The sequence below is a fragment of the Talpa europaea genome (assembly GCF_964194135.1).
Source record: "Talpa europaea genome assembly, chromosome: 4".
NCBI classification, from domain to species: Eukaryota; Metazoa; Chordata; class Mammalia; order Eulipotyphla; family Talpidae; genus Talpa; species Talpa europaea.
Genome location: NC_140070.1, coordinates 17,102,249 through 17,126,179, shown reverse-complemented (window position 1 = coordinate 17,126,179; position 23,931 = coordinate 17,102,249).

Sequence of the window (23,931 nt, the reverse complement as noted above, 5' to 3'; positions counted from 1 at the left end):
TTGTTTCATATCTTGGCTCTTGTAAATAGCGTTGCAGTGAACATAGGAATGGGTAGATGTTTTTGTCTTCTTTGGATAGATACCTAGGAATGGAATTCTGGGATCAGGAGGTAATCAGACCATTTCCTTGAGGTTTTCTGAACATTTTTCTTTTCCCCTTTTAGAATATTGTCATGTGTCACTTAACAACTGGGGTACCTGCTGAGAAATGCATTGTTAGGTAATTCCATCATTGTGTAAGTATCATAGAGTGTAATTTCACAACCTCGATCGTATAGTCAACTGCACACCCAGGCTACAGGGAACAGCCTCCTGGGACCACTGTTGTATATGCAGACTGCAGTATGTGACATGTCATTGAACGATGTGTGACTGTGTCAACATCCAATGCTTGAAGGATTATCTTAGCATTCTCCAGCTGCTAGAGAAAACACCCCTATGGGCTAGAAGATTGGGTTCAGTAAGAGAAGAATATAATAGAGCAAATAGTCATCCCTTTTAGGCCTGGGAATGGTAAAAATAGGGGGTGGGAAGTATTTTAAATTTTTCATGTTTATGTGTCTCGATTTTCCAGTGCATGTTGAGCATGTTTGAGAAACTCCAAGGAAAAAGTCCTAATGTCCATCTTATACTAGGACTTTGGAGGAGAGACTGCTTCTTGTGGGATAGCCACCTACAGTTTGGCTCTTGAGTGACATAGTGGGATTAGAAGTAGGTGAGGGTGTCGTTGGAAACTTTCCAGGGGCATTGCTCTTTCCGGGTGAGTCAGCTCTAAGTTACAACTGCGGAGCAGACTGCCATGGTCTGATCCGAATGTGAGCTTCAGCCTTTCTCCAGAGAGGCTTAGTGCATCCATGGCAGCTAAGATGTATCCTGGTATCCTTTCTCTGCTAAGATGTGTCGCTTCCCAGCTCTGCCCTGCCTCCACCCTCACCAACTATAAAGAAATTCAAGAAATTCTAGAGCACTGAATTCAGAAATGACTAAATTTATAAATGCGTTAGAAGGAGGTAAAGGATTGAGCTTTACATATTGAGTAGTTAAGGAAACGTGATGTAAGAAGAGGAATCACAAGTACAAAGGTTCTGTGGTGAGAGAATGCCTGTGTGTTCCACAAATCGTAAGGAGGGCCATAAATTGGAATGAGTGGGCCAGGTGGACTTTGGACATAGTAGAAATGAAATTACAGTGGTAGATGGACCAGATCATTTAAGGCCTTGTAAGCCATTATAAGGATTTTGCTTGTTCCTGTCACTGCATGTAAGTGGTTTTCATGGGTTCACTTAAGCTTATAGGGTCACTTTGGCTGCTATATTGAGAAAAGACTATAAATGAGCAAAGATGGGGCAGGGAGACCTGCTAGGTGACTGTGATAATAGTTTGTAGAGAAACAGGAAGCCGAGTGGCTGGTACTCAGCTGGTAGCAGCCCAGGTGATAACAGCTTGAGTGTGTGGTATATGACAATGATTTTAGCCATCCAGGAATGGAGTTGATATGTTTTGAAATGGGGAAGACTTTAGGAGGAAAATGTCTGAAAGGTAAGATCAAAAGATCAGGTTTAGACCTGTTAAAATTTAAAATACCTATCAGATATCTAAGTGAATTTTGGGTGTATGAATCTGGAGTTCTGGATATACAAAGCCATCAACTCCTATGAGATCATCAAAGGGGCACGTGTAGAAAGAGAAATGGTTTGAAGACAGTCCCAGAGTGCATCAATATTAATAGACTGGGAAAAGAGAAGGAGCCAGTAATGGAGACTGAGAAAGAATGGCCAGGGAGGTAAGAGGAAAGGCAGATGAGTGTGGTTTGCCAGACGTAGAGTGAATGAGATGCTAGTGAGGAAGATGGAGTAAAGAGCTATCTCAAAACACTGCTGAAAATCAAAGAACAGATAGCAAGGGGTGGGGCAATGGTTTTAACAATTTGAAGGTAATCTGTCAACTAGGTAAAAGCAGCTTTGTAGGAATGGTAGTTGAGAAATACTAGAAAAAAGGTATGTTGGTCTTTGCCTCTGATTCCTGGCACAGAGCTCTTAAAACCTTTGTAATTTCCTAAGTGATAAGCGCACTGGTAGCATCCTTTGTTCTAATATTTGGTCTTTGACCCCAGTTCCTGACATAGAGCCTCTAAATCCCTTGGACTTTCCTGTGTGATAGGACAGTGTCTTTTGCTCTAATAAGGCAACTCCTGGTAGGCTAGTGAATATTTCCTGAATGGGGGTTGGTCACCAGGAAGACCATGATCAGAAGCTTGCAACTTTCAGCCCCATCCTCTAGGAAAGGGAGAGACTGAACTGGGGTTGATGATTGCTCATGTGTGATGGAGCCACCATAAAGGTCCCAAAAGTACAGGAGCCAGAGAGGTTCTGGGTTGGTGAAAATATCCTCATGCTGGGAGGGTAGTGCACTCCAACTCCAAGTAGTTGGGATCCTTCCAGAACATGCCTTGTAACTCTTCATTGGCTGTTCATTTTTACCAGTTTCTTAAAATAGTAAACTGGTAAACCTAAGTGTTTCTGAGTTTCTGTGAGGTGTTCTGGCAATTGATAGAACCAAGGGGACAGTCATGGGAATCCTGATTCATAGATGGTCATCAGAAGTACAGGTGGCAACCCGGGCCTTTGGTGTGGGGTGTAGTCTTGAGCAACTGAGCCCCTAACCTGTGGGATCTGAAGCTGTGTTCAGGTACATAGTTGTTGGCCGGCAGGGCAGCAACATTAGAATAGGTGTAGGATGAGGGAAAGATGACTCAGAGTCCATGGAGCAATGAGAAGCCTAGAGGGGCTACACCAGAAGTGATGTGCAGCCCCCATCTAAAGATTGTTTCATATTTATTGGAGTCAGGTATAAAGGTGACGTGTGCATGTGTGGGGGAAGCAGTTATGGGGATGTGAGCTAGGGTGGAGTGCCAGTGGCTCTTGCCTGAGGGCTCCATTGTTCCTGCTGGTCCAAGCATATTATGTTTATTATCTGCCTCCTGTTTTCAGCAGATGCTGGTTTCCCAGTATGTTCCTCATACCAGGATTTGTGCCTTTGGTGAGAGACCCCTGCATGACCCTACACCTCGCTGACAAGCAGGAACTCTGGGCACCAGGACAATATCCTTGAGAAGAAGGGGGCCCACAGATAGTGTCAGAACTGAGGGAATTGTAAGATGCCAGATGGTGTCAGAAAATTGCTTGGTGTGGAAAGGAACCTCACACACCTTTGGTGACTGGAATTGTCAGAATGAAGTGAGGTGTAGTAGTAGCATGCAAGTAAAGGAGAAATTCGGAAGGTGTTTTTCCTACTCAGTAGTTAAAAAGAATGACTAGACTCAAAGAATGCAAAGAGGAATATTGAAGACCCTTTTGAAACATTTTATTATAAAAGGAAGGAGAGCAATGGAGCAGTAGCTAGGGAAGTGTGTGAGCTTAAGCTACATTTTTTAAGATGGGAGAATAGCATTTATGTGCTGTTGCAAAAGATCCAGTACAGAAGGAAAATTTGATGGTACAGGAAAGAAGTAGAGTTAAGGCAATGTCTTCCCTATGATGAACGGAAATGGGGTCCAGCGCATAAATGGGGCTTGGGGTTTGCTAGGATAACGGGCAGTTTATCCGAAATACAAGAGAAGGCAGAACATATGGACACAGATGCAGGCAGCTTACAGATAGGGTGGTGGAAGCTTTTGATTTTCTTCTGATTGTTTCTATTTTCTCAAAGATACAGGAAGCCTAGCTCTTAGTGAGAGACTCAAAAGTGGGAACTTGAAGGAGAGAGAAAATTGAAACTGAAGTCAGGAGATTGGAGGAGAAACAGAAGAGTTGCTAGGCAGCGCTAATGGTCTCCTTGATGCTGGAAGTGTCAACAGTTTGGGTGTGGGCTTTTCTTTGGCCACATTCCTTTGTGTGGCTGCCACCCTCCAGCCAACTGGGGATGGCAGAGCGGAAAACTAGAAAATTCATGGATGCTTAAAGACATTGATGAACCAGTGCATTAGCCAAATCTGGGATCATCTACCTCCCAACATCCTGTTGCTGAATGTCTTTTCATTGGCAGCTAAAAATATCCTAATAAATTTACAAGAATACTAACTGAACAGTATGGTAGAAAATAGGACATGGAAGAGTTCTACCATAGACCACCATAACAAAACACTAGAGTCTGTAGAGTGTTAAGAACAGAAATTTATTTTCTCACAGGTCTGGATGTTAAAAGTCCAAGACTTAGGCATTGCCATTCCCCTTTCTTAACCTCTAACAACCTTCTATCCAGTTAGACTAAGATGTAAAATCATTATTAAATCTGTAGATGAAGCATTTAAGCCATTAACCACTACTCTGTATTTCCTGCTAACCCCCTTTAGTTCCCTGCTCTCTTTTGAGACCTTTTTGACTCACCAGGGTCTACAATCCAAAGATCCTCCACCTTTCACTTTCCTCATCTCAGTCATCTCTGCATTCCCTTCTTTGAACAGGTTGAAATCTATAATTAGTAAGTATATTAATAATTATAGCAGTCATGTGCCTATACTTTCAAATTATTTCTTTTTCTCTTACTACCTCATACTTACTTGGCAACTTCTACTTTTGATTAAATACAACTCAACTGTATAGGGATGGTTTCTATTTTTCTTTTCCTATTTGAATTCGCTTTATTTCCTGTGTCTGATAACTCTGGTTGAAACCTCTAATACTAAGTGAAGTGGTGACAATGGGCGTTCTTGTCTTGTGCTGAATCTTAGGAGGAAAGCTTTTAGTTTTTCACTATTGGATATTATATTGGCTATCAGTTTGTGATATGTTGCCTTTTTTAATATTGAATTAAGTTCCCTCTATATTCCCATGTTGCTTATAGATTTTACTGTAAGTGGGTGTAGAGTCTTATCACATGCTTTCTCTTTATCTAATGATATTATCATATTTTATCTTTACTTTTGTTGATATGGTTTATTATAGTCACTGATTTATGTATATTAAGCCATCCTTGCACATCTGGGATGAATCCCACTTGACTGTGGTGTATAATCCTTGTGATATACTTTTGAATACGATTTGTTAGTATTTTGTAAAAAGAAATTGCATCGTTGTTCATTAAGGATATTGCTCTGCAAATTTCTTGTGCTGTCTTTGTCTGGCTTCTGTACTGAGGTAATGTTGGTATCATAAAATGTATTGGGAGCATTCCTTCTAGGACTTTTAAAAACAATTTGAGCAAGGTGGACATCAGTCTTTAAAAGTTTAGTCAACTGTATTTGTAAAGTTATCTGATTTTGCGATTTTGTTTTTCAGAAGGTTTTTTTATTACTGTTTCAGTTTTCATGTTTGTGATCTGTTAATTCAGCTCAGTTGTTTCTTCCCGGGCTACTTTTTTTGGATTATGCTGATTTAGAAATTTACCCATAAGTCAAGGTTATCAACCTTGCTTAAAGTTGTTCGTAGTAATCTCTTAAAGTTAGCTCTCATTCACAATAATCTCTTATAATCTTTTGTATTTCTGAGCTCTCTAGTAATTTCTCTTCTTTCATCTGTGATTTGTTTATTAATGTTTTCTTTCTGCTTTTTTTGGTTAACCTATCTAGGTTTATCTCCTCAAAGAACCAATTCTTGGTCTCACTGATTTTTTTTTTTTTTGGTGTATATGCTTTTGATTTCTATTTCATTTATTCCTGTTCTTATTTTTAATATTTCTTTCCTTCTACTAACTTAGGGTTTTATTTTTTCCTGTCTTTGAAGTTGCTTAAAGTGTGATATTAGGTTATTTGGGATTTGTCTTTTCTTTTTTTTTAAAATATGGGCTTGTGGCGTGCAACCATCCCAGGCTGGGCAGGTTCATTGTGGATTCTGGCACATGGAAAGTGAGTCTTGGAGCGCTCCATAGATTTGACAAGGCTTTAGTGTTGAAGCCGGGAACTAGGTACACAGATCCAAAGTAGGCAGGCGGGGGGCAGGGACCTGGGAGGCTGATAGCAACCAACCCCCCTACCTCCCATCTCCATGGTCTCTTCCCTCACTTCTCTCTGACCTTCTCTCTCGGGCTTGTCTTGTCTGGCTATGGTAACGATCTCCCCTTGGGGTCCTCACTTCCAGGGATGGAGGCTTCTTGGCCAGGGAGTCTGCAATTCCAGGTAACTCTGTTTTCCCTCCATCCTGCGATTATCTTTCCCCAAGACTGCTCACACTGCATCCCTTAGTTGTTTCGTAACAGCTTCATCATTGTGTCTTAGTGTATGTCTGCCTGGTATTATTTTGTTTGCATTTTTTGGGTCTTCTGGAGTACCACTTCTGGCTCATTTCCCAGAGTGAGGAGGTCTTCAGTGCTTACTTCTGTAAATACAATTTCTATGCCTTTTTCTTTTTTTTTTTCTCCTCTTGGGTCCCCATGATACCCCTTCTGGGATCCCAGGTCCCTGTGATCTGGGATCCTCACGGATGTTATTTCTTTTTAATTTGTCCCAGAGAACTCTTACCTTATTTTCATTTTTGAAATCTTTTTTTTTTCTATAACTTGTTATATTCTTGTGTTCTTCAGTGTCATATTTTCCTTGTTTTTTTTTTTTGTTTTTTGTTTTTTTAGAGATTTATTTATTTATGCATCCAAGAGCAGGGATACAGGCCTGAGATGCGGGGGGGGGGGGTGGTGGTGAGAGGATTCACCAGGGACAGAGTAGACAGAGTGGGGAACAGAACAGGCAGACCAACTGAAACACACTGCTGAGGGGAGCAGCGGGTGAGACAGGAGAGGTCTGCTGCTCCATGTGGGTTTCTCTCTGGCCGACCGGGGATCGAACTCCTGCTGCAGAGGCTGCGGATAGCTTCATAGTGCTGTGCTTAACCTCTTGCACCACCAGGGAGGCCCCAGTGTCATATTTTCAAGTTCACTAATTCTCTCCATTGCTTCTGCTTATCTGTTGCTAAGAATCTCAATTGTATTTTTAAAACCAGCTAGAGTGCTTTTAACTCCATTTTTTCATTATCTTAATTTTGTTTGTTTTATACTTTCCACTGTTTTTTAAAGTTTAATTAGTGTTACCTGGATTGTCCTGAACTCCCTGTTTGTGATGGATTGCAAGTCAACTGAGTCAGAGTTCCTTGCATTTTTTTGTTGTTGTTTATTTTTGTTTTGTTTCAGTTTATTTTTATTTTTGGACTTGTTCTTTGTCTCCTTTTTTGATTTTGTATGGGTTTTAGTTAAGACGAATTTGTAACTGTTGTTTTTGTATTTGTTGCACTGGTGAGGGGAGCTGGTGAGGGCTAGTAGGTGTCATAGAGGACCAGGGCAATACACATGAAAAGATCACTTCTAGTAGATTCAGGAATTTGAAACTCCTATTGTAAAGCATTTCCCTGTGTGTGTGTGTTGGGGGGGTGGGGAGCAAGTATTTCAGATGTCTGGGAGGGGTGGCAGGTGCTTTGGGTGTCTCGGCCTGGGGTGGGAGGTGACAGGTGTTTCAGATATTTCAGTCAGGACCTTAGTAACCTCTTCTGGAAGGAAGTCCAGGTGCTCTGATCCAGTTCAGGCTACAGCTGTTCTGTATTATGAGCCTCAGCTCCAAGCCAGTAGTCCTGGCTGGAAGCCCCACCTCTGTATCTCTCCAGCAATGAACACTTTGTCCTGGGTGCCTGCTTGTGCGCCCCTTTATCCAGTGCAGTGCAGGGTCTAGGAGCCCTGAGGTTGGGGTGTGGCCAAGCCCACAGCAGTAGGGGCTTTTACTGCAGCCACTCCTCCCACGTGTGAGTTGTGCTGCCCATTATTACTTCAACAAAGTTCACTTGGAGAATTTCCTGCCCCTTTCTGTCAGGCTGACGCCCAAGAGGTGTGCATCTGGTATGCAGTTTTCCCTCAGGGGTTTGGCTTTGTTTTGCATCAGCTTTGTTGTGCCTGTCTGGAGGGGGCGAGCTCCATGTCTTCACTCTGCTGCCATTTTTCTGGGCTCCTCCCTGGAGACCCTCTTTAGTGGAGGATTCTCCATCCTCATTCCTAGTATATCATGAGTCGGGGTGAGGAGTAGCCATTTTTTTTTTCGTTGCCTAGTACTGTTTCTGGGATAGTGTACTTCACTTTTGCTCTGATCTTCTCTTTCCTAAGACTCAAGTATTAGAACTAGATAAACTTACATTTTCTCTTCCAGTAAGCCGAGCAATGACTTATTTATCAAGAACATTAGCATCCATATAACCTTCACCCTTTCTATTCTTGTTCTTCCATGGTCTTGGGGACTTAATCATAATGATTGTTCCTACATCTTACCTTGCAATTTCTTTCCTCCATTCTTTCCCTATATGTCTCCCTCCCTCCATCTGTACATATCTTCCTGCCTCCATTTCTTCCTACATATTTCCCTTCTCCCATTTCTTACTCACTTCCCTGTCCCTCTCCCCCCCCTTTTATTTTTTTTGCTTATTTTTTTTTTTTAGTTTTATTGAGGCTTGAGGGGCAAAACCCAACACATCTATGTAATAGGCACAATAAGATACGTGATAGTGATCTACTGCTTCTTAACAAATTACCCCAAACTTAGTGGTGTCAAATAACAGACATTTCTTATCTCATAGTCTGTGAGTCGGGAATCTGGACAAGTGACTTAGCTGAGCGTTCTGGCTCATGGTCTCTCTCAGAGGGGAATCAAGGTGTTGGCCAGAGTTATAGTCATCACAATGTGCAGTGGCAGGAGGATCCACTTTGAAACTCACTCACATGACTGTTGGCAGACCTTAGAGGTACACTTCCAAGTTCATCCGTGTGGGCTCTTGGCCTGGAGATAGCAGCTCCCTGTCATGTGAATCTTTCCATGTCAGCTTTTCCCAGAGCAAAAGCAATGTGAGGGGGCTGAGGAGGAGAGAGGGAGGAGGTCGGCTGGAGGGAGAGAGGTAGGGAGTAATGGAGAGGGAAGCAGTGTGGGGGGAGGAGAGACACGAAGAGAAAGGGAGAGAGAAAAAGGGGTGTAGAGCGAGAGAAAGAGAAAGAGGGAGACAGAGGGGGGACACCTGCAGGCCCAAGCTCTGTGGCATTTCTCAGACCATGGACTTGCCTTCATGATCTTACTTAACCCTAACGACTTCTCAATACCCACCTCTGCACACCAGCACATGGGCCAGGGCTTCAACATGTGAATTTGGGAGAGGACGTAAGTGTTCAGTCCACAACAGTACTTTAGGATATTGTTGTCAGCTATTGACTAAAATGAGATTGAATGGTTACTCCTAACTATGCTGCAAAGCCTTAAGGCACATGTTACTAGGAATCTTTCCCTTTTGTTATCATTTTCTTTTTTTTTTAAAGATTTATTTATTTATACAAACACTGGGCACAGTCAGAAGCGTGGGAGGGTGAGAGAACTCACCAGAGCAGGGAGCAGAACAGGCATATTGACGAAGTACACTGCTGAGGGGAGCAGCGGGCGTGGCAGGAGAGGTTTGTAGTGCGCCATGTGGGACCCTTGCCAGCGGCAGGGGATGGAACCAGCGCTGCAGAGGCTGGGCAGCTTCACAGCCCAGCGCTCAACCGCTGCACTACCAGGGGAGCCCTATCTTTTCCTTTTTTCTGTTGGCTTCTTATTCTTCTTGGTTGACTGCATTATCAGGCCTATCAGGCTCACAAGGAGAATCCCTATTGCCAAGGCTTATTTGATTCTATTATGCCATTTTTAAAAGAGAAAGTCACCCTTTCTTGACAGTTGATAGTTAAACAATATTCTGGGGGAGATTTTGATCTAGACCAAGTTACATGTCCATCCCCAAATTAATCTTTGGGGGATGTGCTACTCTGATTGGCGGGTCCAGGTCATGTGCCTCGTCTGGAAATGGAGATCTTGGTCAGTCTTGGCAAGCCAGGTGGAGTTGGCAGAGTGAGCAGGATTCTGCTAAAGCATTATAAGAGTTCAGTTAGCAAAAGAAAAGAAAATGGATCCAAAGTACTTTCTGTAATTCCCTTAGGCACACTTTGTTCTGCTCTTACTACAATTGGTACATGCCTTAATTAAAATCATTATTACATTATAATTGTGTTAGTCCTATCTGATTCTCCCTGTGATTATAAATTCTGTGGGGGCAGAATCTGTTTATTTTCATCATCATCTCCATTGCTTAGCATAACTTTCAGTGCATAATAGTGCTTAACAAATATCCATTACTGGATTTTATCTATTTAATTTTATCTAGTTAATTGTCTCTTGCTGAAGTCTTTGTTTTTCCTGAACAGGTTTTCTCCCTTCACCTAAATCCTTCTCAGGCGTCTTTTTTGAAAGATAAAACCCGTTCAATAAATTCATATTTACCTCTTTTCAAAGAGAGACTTTCCCTTTCAAGTTTCTTGAAATAGGGTTTAAGACTCTATGCCTTCTTTTTTTCTGCCACCCACTGATTAAACCCTTACTTTTCTCTCCATTGTCACCAGTTATCTTCTCACACAATCCACTGGCCATTTACCACCCAGGGTCTGCCTTAGCCATGCTCTAGTGCTTGACATTGATTGTCCTTTGGCTTTCATTGTTCTGTGTGTTTTTGATTTACCTCCTAAATCTCTGATTGCAAACATTTTATGTCTTTATATAATGTGCAAGTTGGTAAAAAAAAAAATAATGTGCAAGGTGGTATAGAGATAAAATAATGGTATTGCCATTATCAGCTTTTAAGCAAGTTGTTCCCTTCTTATTTCCAATAAAATTTATACCTAATTTGGGAGACTATACTACTAACTGAATTTTGTATCTACAGGTGTCCTTCCTGGTCCATTCAAAACATTGTTCAAACTTGATCATGTTAAAGTCTTTCATTGCTCAGGGACTTTTGCCAGCTCTTCATTGCCTGCTAAATAAATTTTTAACTCCTTTTGGGGAGGGCTTGGCCTCACTTCACTAGACCCTATAGTGTTATCTCTCTTCTGCTTTCTTCAGAGTTCAGTATTTGGCAAACTTGAATGGTTTCTACCTAAATACTTGTTTTCTAAACTCTGTGCTTCTGATTATTACCAGAATTCTGTTTTAATTCTCAGAAATTAGTTTCCTACACCTCTCTGCCTTTTGGGGCACTTCCAGCCAGTTCCATTTCTAGTTCTTCCATGACGTCCACCTGAATCTCCCATTTGGAAGTGATAAGTCCTGCCTCTACACGTCAGTAGGCAATAGATTATGCTTATCTGTAGTTGAGGAAGCTGCAGGAACTACATTTAGAATTTAGCCCAAATTCTAGGCAGGCAGGAAAAACTGCACAGTGTTTGCCAGGCCTTAGGTTTTAACTTGTTAAATATGAGATGAGTGAATGAATAAATAACTGCTATAAACCAGCTCTGCAGGCATATAAAGTATTTGCCCAAGTGCTTCCATTGGCTATGAAGAGCCCAGTATGGAGCTTTCCTATGTTGTTCTCAGTGTTGTGCCAGAAATAATATACAGGCTGTCAGCTACCACTGAGCGATTGTTAATTGACTCCAACAGACAAGATAAGGGAAATCTGAAGCGAGGCCAGAGAGGAACAAGCAGACCAGCATCCTATCTCTGAATGTTCCAGAATTCATCACCTGCCACAGAAGGGAGATTATCAAGTGAAAAAAAAAATGCTGTAAGGTGTCCATCCATTTTGGGGTGCTGGTTATTTAACCATCTGTCCTCTATCTCTATAATTAGGTAAGTGTGTAAACAGAATTAATCAAAGGAGTGTGATTACATACTGGCATCATTTCCATCAACAGGTTGCACTCAAGGAAATCTGCATTAGAGCCTAACTTGATAGGGATGTTAAATGATGGGTTTAATTAAAATGGATAATTTGACAATAATTAACTGAGAATTTCATTTAAATGTAAGAATATAATAAATTAGCACTATATTATAGAGATGTCAATCTAGCTTTAAATCATTGATCCCTTTTCAGCAGGCAGTTTATAATGGTTCTTTAGTAACTGTTATTAATGGAAAAAAAAAAAAAAAACCTACTGACTCTGCCAGAATTTCTAGGTTACTTTGTGACCCGGGCATCTTTATTGTTGTTGCCTTCTCTGTGGTCAAGCCCTTTTCAGGCTTGATTTCACCCAATATCTATTCAACCTCCGTTCCTTTGACAAGGCTTTGCTCTCTTTGCTGACACTCCTCGTACTTTCCTGTACCCCTTGTCCTGTACTTATTTCTGATTAACTTTTTTCCTTTGGACCTCTCTCTTTCATGGCGTCCTTTCGTGCCCACACCCCGCGCTGTAACAACATCCCTGCACGTGTTTATTTCCCACAGACTGCCCTTTCCAGGTTTACACTACACACTGTTCTCTTATTATTTTTCTATCCACTTTGCAGTTCTAAGCCTGCAAATAACTGTCTTCCTGGTGCTACTGCTATTTCTCTGCTGCTAACCACACTTAATTTATACTGACAACATTCATTGGAAAGCTTGCACACACCACATATCACAGTCGTTCCTCAGTTTATTCCCGATGCTGCTGGTGAAAGGATTTATTTATTCTCCTTGAGGAAACCCTGTTTTTTGGAAAACAGACTGGCATTCGACAGAAAACCTCAAGGAGCTTGTGCTCCCAAGAGACAACAGACACATACAAACTGTTTTTGTCTTTTAAGTTTCTTCTTTTCCTTTATTTAGAGCATTCTGAGGCTGCAGCAGAAACATTATAAACATGTACAATGAAATGATGTAGGCTTCAACCCTGGGGCTTATAACCTTTCTTCAGTGCCTTTCAGCTTATCACATGGCTAACACATTCCTCCAGTGGTATAATAATGCAAATAAGAATGTGACATCAGGTTGTAATATCTTAAGTTTATTTATAGCTTTGTTGTAAGAATATAGGTAATGCTTAAGATTACCTAAGCACAGCATTCGTGACAAATGTTATGTGAAATCACTTGATGTTCTGAACACTAAATGAATATGTATTTTTATTTTATTTTTTTTTGAGATTTATTTATGCATACAAGAACTGGGGTACAGACCAGAGGTGGGGGGGGGGAGAGGATTCACCAGAGACAGAGTGGGGAACAGAATAGGCAGATCAACTGAAATACACTGCTGAGGGGAGCAGCAGGCGAGTCAGGAGAGGTCTGTTGTGCCATGTGGATATCTCCCTGGCTGGGGATTGAACTCATGCTGCAGAGACTGCTGATAGTTTCATAGGTTGTATCTTAACTCCTTGTGCCAGCAGGGAGGCCCCTGAATATGTATTTTTAATAAGTGGTAGGCGTGGATTAGTAGTTGGTAGAAAGAGAGTCAGTATCTTGAGGAAGTCTGATTACCATTTGATAGTATACCCTCACAGCCTAGGGAGACAGTATTAGCTGTTTTAATTGACTTAGCTGGCATTTCAAAATCATACATATGTAAAACGCAAAACACGATGTAGAAAGAAATTATCTCTTAATTTAATAGTATTTGTAGAAAATGAAAAATTAAATGGGAAAAGAGTATATTCTTACTTCATGTGAACTTAGCCTTGCAAATTGGATACATTTCCCTGGCACATTTTTGTTCTTTGTCTATATTGCAATCACATGCTTAGTACTTGTGAGCTTTGCTGTCCTGCACTTTTAGAATGTTGATGAGCAACTATTATTATTTTGCTTTCTTTCAAATGCCATTATTTCTTATGCTAAGCTTAAAATTTTAGTGCAAAAGGTTTAATGATAGGTTGATAATTCTTTGCCTCACACAATCTTGGAAGTACTACACTTTTCAAAGTCTGTCTTCTTAATTTTTTTTTTTAACAAAGCTTGCTAGGATTAATAGCATGCAGACTCCCCCAGGCCAAAAGCTTTAAAATGAAAACACTTAGTGCCTTTTCACAAGTTACTGAATTTTCTTTCTCTCTGGATTTCCAAAGTGGTGATAAATTTGTGAACAACAATTTCTACAGACCTCCCACTGCTGACTAAATATTCTTGCTGTGGTCATAGTGTTGGGATAAGGCCACTGACAACAGGCTACATTTGTGATTTTCCTGATCCAATTAATTGTCTTCTGTGGGAACCTCAGAAAAGAAGGATGACTTGTATCTTCTGGAAGCAACTCCTGTATGAGCCATTGTGGCAGGCAGGATTCTATTCTGTTTCTGAAATATATCTCCTTCCTCTTTTTCCCATATCCCTACTCCTCTACAGGTACACATTTCCTGCACAGTCTCCTCTACTTGATTGTGGTAGGAACTGTGATGGGCAAATCACTCCCATGATTAAATTACATTCTGTAAGATAGAGTTTTAGCAGACTAGAGGAGTAGATTCAAAGAAATAGAGGTGCTTTCCTCCTGGCCTTGAAGAAACAGCCTGCCACCTTGTGGGCTAAAAGGTAGGAAATTATGGGTAATCCCCAGGAGCTGATAATGCTCCTCAGGGGGCAGCCAGGAAGAACAATTTGCATCTCAGTCTTACAACCACAAGGACTGAACAGTGCCAACAACCAAGAAGACCCTAAGATTCAGATGAAATCACAGCCCGGGTTTACGTTTTGTAGCTTTGTAAGACCATAAGCAGAGGACTCAGCAAAATGGTGCTAAGATCCTGAGCCTTGGAAACTCTGATTTAATAAAATTGTTTTAGATTGCTAAGTTTGTGATAATTTTGTTATATAGCAATGGAACACTAATACTAGGCATTCTTACCTAGGAACCCTTGTTCTTATTTTGGATCCTAAACATTGCCCAGTTTATATATGAATATTGTAGTACACTGTCAGGTAGGATAACTAATATTCTTGTTTAAGAAAAATGTTTTCTGATGCCCTTTACTATAAGGAATTTGAGGTTGAATATCTACGGACAGTGCTAAAGCATGACTAAGCATTTTTCAAAACAGAACACTGACACTCTCCTTCTATTTGAGAGATGTCTAAGTGAAATACTAGTCTTTATTTCTGAATTCACAATTGCTTTAATGGAGAGAAGTAGAGCTTAAGAACACAATCTCATGTTGAGGAAGAAACAATAAGAAAGTTGTGTCTGTCAAGCCAGTCTAAAGAAGATAATTATTTTTAAAAAGATTTATTTATTTATTTATACAAGCACCGGGTACAGTCAGAAGCATGGGAGGCTGAGAGAATTCACCAGAGCCAGGGCAGGGAGCAGAACAGGCAGACTGATGAAGAGGTCTGTGCTCCATGTGGGACCCTCGCTGGCAGCTGGGGATTGAACTGGCACTGCAGAGCCTGCGGGCAGCTTCGCAGTCCAGCGCTCAACCGCTGCGCCACCAGGGGCGGCCCAAAAGAAGATGATTATTTTTATTCACCAGGTCCTTGGGACAGACTGGGTGCTTGAGTACTGGGATAGGGAATCTAATGCTGCCAGGTCAAGGTGACCTTGGGTTTTATCATGCTCTGTCCTGGCATCTTGGGGAACTGCAAAAGCTATAGAAATTTAAGTGCTCAGAGGGGGCAGAGGGAGGGACCAGTGAGGAATCAGGCAGGTGTTCCCAAAATTCTTGGTAAAATACATTCCAAAGATGTTATCCAGCAGTTTCTGTTTTTAAAACATCAGCGTTACTTTCATGACTGCAGTGAGTCACCACCAGCTAGAGTATATTAATACTTGTCCAGCCTACAATCTCAGGTAATTGAACTATCTTATCAGGGCCTAAATTTTCCTAACTGTGAAGTGTGGGATGATCATGTTTACTTACAGTGCTCCCAGAGATATTGGAGAAAATAGTAAAGGAGTGAGTGGGTAGGTGGGAAGAGTGTTGATCAGATAGACGGTCAGTGGGAGCTTGAAGGAAGCGCCATGGCATGAAAGCTGAACTTTGTAATTTGGCAGAGGAAACCGTAAGGAATGAGAGCACCTTGTAGGATATAGTACAGATAGGAAAAAGCCATCGGGTCTCATAACAGAGGAACGACAAGGTGACTCAGCACATTGCAGACAGGAAGCCAGCTTCCTCCAGGTAACACTAGGAGACAGTCTTCCAGGGGGAGGCGGGCCTATTGAGAACTTAGGAAGGAATTGCTGCCATAGTAGATGTTTCGGTGACAAGGCCCTTATGTGGATATTTGTAAAGAAGGGACGATGAGGAACCTCAGTCACAGCCTAGTCGTCAGAAAAGTGCTCATTGTTTTGGAAACAGGAAGGTAATGATAAATGCCTGCAAAGATGATAGGAGAAAATGAGGAAATAGGAAAAAGATGCTATGAAAAATTTGAGGCCCAAGGACTAGATTTGTTTTCCAAAGAAAGGAGGAAATAATCTAAGGAAAAATTTGATATGGTATATTAAAGTACTTTGGTCAGTGTGTAGAAGATTGCTTAATTAATATTGCTGGCTGACTTTCTGAAGGGCCAAGAAAGTGGGTGGAGTTTTTAACAGGAGATAAGAAAAGATTTGTTGAGGAGATGTTAAAAAACTATTCAATAAAATAAGGTCTGTGAGTAAAATTTATCTACATTAGTACCATTCTCCATTATCAGTTACTGAGACTCTTTAGTAAGAAAGATATTTAGAAAAACTGGAAACAGACTGGGATATACAGACCAAGTTTATAGGCTAATATGCAGTCTCTAGTTTTAGTCATTCTGTTGAATGATTTGTTGAATCTTGTAAAGAAAATAAAGAAAACTTTACAAATACAGTTATTAAAAAGTAGAATAAGAAAGCTAAGCAACCATCAAGACAATGAGATTTTGATATAACTTTAGCATAAGCAATTGTTTAAGATACTTTGAAAGCCGGTACTGGTGAAAAAAGAGTAGAGGAAAAGGAATAAGGATGAATGTTACCTGAGTCCACAGACAGCCAGTTGCGCGTATAGTCCAGCTTCCCAAAGTGTCATTTGTTGTTGAAGAGATCAGTTCATTTACTGTGGCTTTTTCTCTCAGTTTAACACTTCATTTGTCCTTATCTGGCTGTGCTCAGTTTCCTTCCCAAGATGGACCCATGGCCAGAACATCACCCTCATGATTTCATTAAGATTTAGCAACTTGTCCTTGCCCTGTCTCAGACCTGGGTCACTCATGCAATATGCTTTCCCTTCTCCTCTTCTTGCTCCATAGAGCATAGTACAGAAGTCTCCAGTGTCTGAGGTGTGACTGGCTCTAATGATGCATTTCCAAAGGGATTCATAGTGATGCTTAATATCCTTGTTTTGTTATCTTTAAAGTTCCCTATTTCAATTTCGAGGAAGATTTTCCCAAACTGTTTATGTCTGTCAGTCCTAAGCTCTATCTCCTCATCTCTAATCTTCATGGAAGGATTATAGTCTATCCAGGTGTTACTGGTTAAGGATAATTTCAAGCCTGTCAGAAACTTTGAAGAGAATCTTGGCTACTTCCTCAATTTACAGATAGAGAAACTAAAGGTTAGAGGTTAATAACCCAGGTAAAAATGGAAAGCTGTTGTTGAGAAGGAATTAATATTGTACCTGTTTCTACAACTTGTTAGAATTTATAGTGCACCATCAAAGAGCTATAGTGCAGGCCTAGTAATGCCTTTTATGTAACACTCCATAAATAGGGGGAAATGGCAATAGTCTGGATTTCTTCCCTCTTTCCCAGTTACACTTCCTAATCCCAAATCACAGTATTGTTTAGAATCTGTAATTCCTAAGTTTTATTTCCGATATTCTCTTCTCTGCTTGCTTTGTGGTGATAAAAATTGCATTGTAATATCATGTTTATGAAATTGTGCTCTATTGCCTGCTGTACAATAGTTTTGAAAGGAAAGATTTTGAAAGCTGTTTTCAAATATCTGAATGTTGGTTATAATGGAGAAGACTGTTTGCTTTTATTTGATTCCAGACAGCTGAACTTGGATTGGTGGTTGGAAAGGAGAGGATTGCCTATTTAAGCTCAATAGTCAGTAAGTCATCAAAAATTTCTAATATTTACTATATACTGGGCATTATTCTAGAAATTGAGAAACAATGGTGATAAAATGCATTTCTTGCTTTTTCTGAGTTTGTATTCTGTGCTGCATTAGCTAGACAACTAATAAATAAGTCTGTAGTATCATATCAGGTAATTATAAGTCTAATGGAGAAAAATAAAAATGCATGGGGAAATAAAGAATGACGACAAGCCTCACTTAGAAGGAGACATTAAACAAAAGACTTGAAAGTATTTAGGGAGTGAGTGAGTCAAAGGCCTGGAGGAAGGTGGTTCTCATCAGACAAAAGCTCTTTGGGGAAGTACATAATAAAACTCTAGGTTGAAGACTATGCATTTCCTTGCTGTATGTTGACACTGAAATTTGGGGAGAAAATAGAGCTAAATGTAAAAATAGATGAGGGTGTGATGAATCAGAAGTTAAAGTAATTTAAGTCATTCAGTTACAAACAGATGCATAACTACTCTTCCCAATGACTCCAAAATCGTAGGAAATGACTTATAAGAGCTGACGAAACTTTCTATGAGAAGTATTTTTATAAGAAACAATTGTTTGTAAGTCCTGAATGAGGCTCATTTTAAATTAGAAAACCAGAAATGGTTGAAGGCATATTTATAGATTTGTTTGAACTCTTCTGAAGAAAAGCACTGCCACAGATTTTCATTTGAATTTTCACTTTTTTTAAAGTTAATAAGCAGCACACACAAGTAATTAGAATCATATTTGATTTACTGTTGGAACCTAAAAAAAAAAATGAACTGACTTATGTTTTTGTGTCTTTGGAGCCTTAGAAAAGGAAATGCATTTAAACATTAAATTCAAGAATGTTGTTATCTCCTGGCAAAACTTTTAGAATTCTAACATGGTATTTTACCTTTTGGAGTAGAAAATAAATAGAATGACAAGTAAAAATGTCAGAATATTTCAGCATCAGAACTTGGCATTGAAAATAGACTTGCATAGACAATATTTGTACCTCATATTCTGACTTTAATCAAGTAGTTTTGCAAATCAGGAAAAATTTCAATTTAACTTTCATATTTCCTCTCTCTCTAAACTGAACACCTGAAAAAATTGGTGAAAATTATACCCAGCAGTTAGGAACTATACACAGTGGCAAAAAGGAGACAAGGAGACAATATGGCCCCTTAACAGCGAGGGAAAATTGAGTACCAATAGGGTAAAATATTTGTGAAGCATCATGTTGTGACTCAAAAGAAATGCCAGGAATTGAACACATAAGTGTTTCTAGTCTCTGGGCCAACTTCAGAGTGAATTCTCCTTAACTGACATCTATGGAGAACAGATGTTGTGCCATTGTGGTATATGTGAAATTAGTTCTGCTTACTTCTCTTTTGAACACATATGTGTATTACATATGTACATATGTTTAGCTAACAAAGGTCTGTATTTTGCCACCTTTTCATCCAACATATTTTTCTAGTAGCACAGGCAATCACTAGAAGAACTTGGGAATGAGACCAAGAGATAATAAATGAGAGGGGTTTGGCTGAAGTGGAGGTGCCGGATGGCATACTTTTAGCATGTGTGGTTGATAACATTGTTCCTGCTTTGCTTTGTTTTTGAATGAGGGTATTGTCAGGGAGACCAATTAACCTGAATTGTATGACATACCAAAGAGTATAGAGGATATACAGCTGCTCAAAGCCAAGTTTGCTTTCAGGGCATATCTGTATGGAGGCTACAATCTTTCACTCTAATGAAGACTCAGAATGATTTCAAAAGGGAAAGAAATAAAATAATTAACAAAACCAGCTGATCCAGGCATTCCAGTTTAGGAAAAAATACTGTACTTAGGGTATAGCAATCGACAGATTGATACATAACACATTCTATCCAATTTTGTGGTCTTGATTTTGTTTTCTTATAACTGGGTTGAGCACAGTAAACTTGTGAAATTTAATAGAACCTAGGGGTGGGGAACTGAGATTGAGAACTCATCTTAAATTCACCCACAATAATTGTCACTTAGATACCATGGACAAATGGAAAATATGGATAAGCTAAAGAATGTTTGTAGGAAACGCCTGACCTCCAAAGATTTGCACAGGCTGATTTTTCCCTCTGTAAATACTTGTGCACACAAACTCAATTGCCTAACCCTTAATTAGCTTTCAGTTGTTAATCTAGACATTTTTCCTAGAAAGCACCCGAAGATTGAGTTAGAAAGGACATACGATTGGGTTAGTTATCACATGCCTGTGTACAAAAGTTTTTATTGTAGTTATCTTCACTTGTTGATATCCTTGAAGATAGGGATGGCATTTGGTTCATCCAGCTCCCTACTTCCCTAATCTGAATGTGCTTCAGATGTGCCAGAGCTGGGAGTCATTGGGGAGAGTTGGAAAGCAAATAAAGCTGTAAGAAGGCGTCAAATTGTAAAGGATCTTAAAAACACAATAAGGCCCTGGGGTATAGTCCAGACATCTACTCAGTGTGAAGTAGAGCTCATAAGCATCTTAAAACATAGTTAGCATAGCTAGCAAGTTATAGAAGAACAAAAAAGATCATTTGGCTCACAGTATTTTTTATGCCAGACATTGGGAACCATTGGCATCATTTAATTCTGCTGGTACTTTGTCTTTCTGGGTATATACTTTGACAGGTTATGAGACAGAGACCAGCTGTTGTTTCTCAGCCTCTTGAGCTGGAGAGCATGATATGAAAGGGGCACTTGTTCTGTGTAACATCTACCTTTGCTTCAAGCATCTCACCTTTGATCAGTCAACATCTAGGAGTCCAAGGCAGGGGGAGCTACTTACCGCTCAGGTTCCCTTGGCCTTGCACCTGCCAACAAATTCATTTGGACTTGTCCATCTGCACTCAAAGGCTCACTGGTGAAGCATTCTCCTCCCTGAAGTGATGACAGTTCTCTCTTTCCTCAAATCACTGAGGAAATTGTGATTGAAAAGTTGTCCTCTGTTTTAGACACCAGTAGGGGGATGACCATATGATTATCTTCTGAAAATCTTTACATGTTCTGTTTAAAGAACAAAGAGATTTCTCTGCCTTTCCGACATTCTAATTTGTACGTATATATCTTTTGTTAATATCAGTCTCAAATGGTGGGTAAGTAGTGTCACTTTGGTTTTAATTTTCATGGGTTTGTAATCTACTCTGTTAGATTTTGTAGGCAAAAGTTATGACCGGCTCTGTGATTTCCTTGAAACGACATGCCAGTCTGTTAAAAGGCTCCTGCTACTGAGGCTTAAGACCATAACATTAGCCATAAATCTGACATGCCCTTTAGGTGACCCTAAAAGAACAATGCAGTTGGTGGGAACAATAGTCCATGAAGGGTCAACGGTACTGGGACCTAGCTGACCTTGACATTCTGACAATGCAGATGGTCCTGAGGAAGCCCAGATAGTCAGTATCTGCTGGTCCTTGGGTAAGAAAGATTTCAGGAATGGCCATTTCGTACAGACAGGAAAATTTTGGGGGAATAAATAAAGTTGCAGTTGGGTACAACCTATAAAATGACAGTTGCAATTGCTTTCTCTGTAGTGAGTGTAGGCTTGAATTTATTCTTTTGTGATTTTTAAAAGAAGGTAAAATATTTATACAAGAGGGAAAATATTTGATTATCATATCTTGTAAAATGTGAAGGCTAAATTTTTCAACAGTATTTTGAAAAAAGTTATTTCATAAATCTGCAGTTTGGGCAAACTTTGAACCTTAAAAAAAATTTAAAATGAACTATAGCTTTAAAAGCATGGAAAGGGGAGTAACAAAGGAAGTTAGACAGGTAGATAAAGAGATTTGCTATGCATTTTATTATTTAACTTATCCCCAGATTAAGGCACTTAGGAAGGACATAATTTTTAGCACTAGTTTTTTTACATATTATTTACATATTTTTTACAGGTTATTATTATTTACATAATTATTTGTATATATTTTACATATTATTTAATATTGTGTTAAATTGAGATCCAGTAGTAACAGGACTAAATTTGCCTCCCTCCAGGTGAAATTTACATCCATGAAGGTCTTGGTTGCTGAAACAGATCATTATGTTAGGGCTCTGTGGCTCCCAAAACAAATGGAGGCCCACCTCTGAAGTCAGGGTGTTTTCAGGGAAGAATACTTCCTTGTCTGTTCCAGCTCTTGGGGACTTGTTAATCTTCCCTGACTTGTGGCAGCTTAATTCTGATCTCTGCTCCTGCCTTCACATGACCTTCTCTCTGCCTGTGTCCTCTTCTTATTCTCGCAAGGACATTTTCATTGGACTCAGGGCCTTCCTTAATCCTGTATGATTTCATCTGGATCCTTGACTAATTACCTGTGTGAAGATTCTGTTTCCAGATAAAGTCACAGAATGAGGTTCTGGATGAACATGAATTTGTCAGGGACGCTTATGTGTGGAGGGACACTATTCATCCCACTACAGTAAGTGCAAATTAAATCTATGAAAAGATAGATTAGAATTTTTCAGAGTTCTCTAAACTTTCAAGACTATAGATCACTGCTTGATAAACACTCCCTCTATACTTACGAGAACTCTTGGTATCAGGAAAAATATCATTTACAAAGTATAAATATTAAAGTCATTAGAAACAAATATTGCTAGCTATAGATTCTCAAATCTTCTAAAAATAGATAAAAAATTTAACCCTAAAGAAATTATAGATACATATTTCCCTTTCTATACATGTTTTGTTGGATCTTCATTGAATTTTTAATTTTAATTTTAGGGAGAATTTGCAGCAGATGATTGTAGAGTTTTCTGGTACTAAAGTAGATATAATGAAACCAATGGCCCAATGCAAATATTAGCTTCTTATACTGTGTCTGGTCTGTTTTCAACACAATTACCAAAGTAGATGTGACTATTTAAGCCCTTACTAAATACTGTATTTTATTTATTGTGTAGTTTGGATAGCAGACCAATATTTTTGAATGTTGATATTTGGAAAAAAACCTCTAATTCATTGGTTATAAATGTAATACACAACCTGCAAAGCCCCGAGTATATATTTTTAAGAAGAATGTTGGTAATTTGAGCCCCGTAGTTTGTTAGTATAGTCTGTGTGTCATCTAAACCTTTATGAGGCCAGGAATGTCTGATCCGTGGAGGGCATTCTTTCTCACGCATGATATTTCTTTTCTCCTGGTGTTCTTGCTTGGTTCCAATGCAGTAGTGCTGCCTCACATGAGTAGCCTTTAGGAAGTGGATGATAGTGAAGTTGACAAAACTATTAGAAAACTATTAAAAGTTCTATTGTGATGAATTCTGATACTTTTTTTTTTCTGGTGAAAATCTGTATAGGGTGGGTCACTGTATTTCTCAAATTATCAGAATATTTTTCTCACATAAGAATTGAATGCATTGTTTTTTCCTAAATATTGAATCCCTCAGGTCTCTACATAAACTAAATCTTTGTATTTGTGTCAAACTGCCTTTTACCTAGTCTCACCTGGAATAGAAGGAAGTAGGATGCATTAAATAATCTGATCTCCTATACAGTCCTTAACATAAGAATTCATATGATAAAAGTACATTTTTTTCATCCTTGATGAATAGGTAATTTCTGGATTACTGATAGATACATTATATTAGACAGACAGTGCAAGCGCTCAGACATCAGTCGATAGAGACAACTTTGAAATCCCAGAGAAAGGAAGCCTCTCATTCACTTCCTCAATTTAAGTGGTGAGGAAAAAAAAATCAAACGTCTGGTCAGAGGCCTGTTTTTGAAATATAGTTATTAGAACTTAGATCTAGCTTGATGACATTTAGGATTCCTACACACCAATTTTCTGGGCTGGGTGATTTCTGGCCTTGGATGAACTTTCTCTTGACATTCTCTTCAGGGAGTAAGGCCACTTCTGAGACATGTAGCCAGCTGTTGTCACTGAATCTTTCGGCAGCCCTCTGTGCCCACCAAGAGCTTGGATGAGACACATACATTCCCTGGCATGTCTGCAGCATGGTGGGTACAGTCCAGACTTCCTACACTTAGTACATGAAGCCACAATAAATCTTAGATGCTAACCACATTCCTTAAAATGGCACCATCTTTGCCATTGAGGAATTAGGGACCTTGATTTTTAGGGCTTTTGGAGGTTAGGGGTGTCAGGCTGGGTGGAGCATGCTGGGGATCGGAATGCAGAGCATT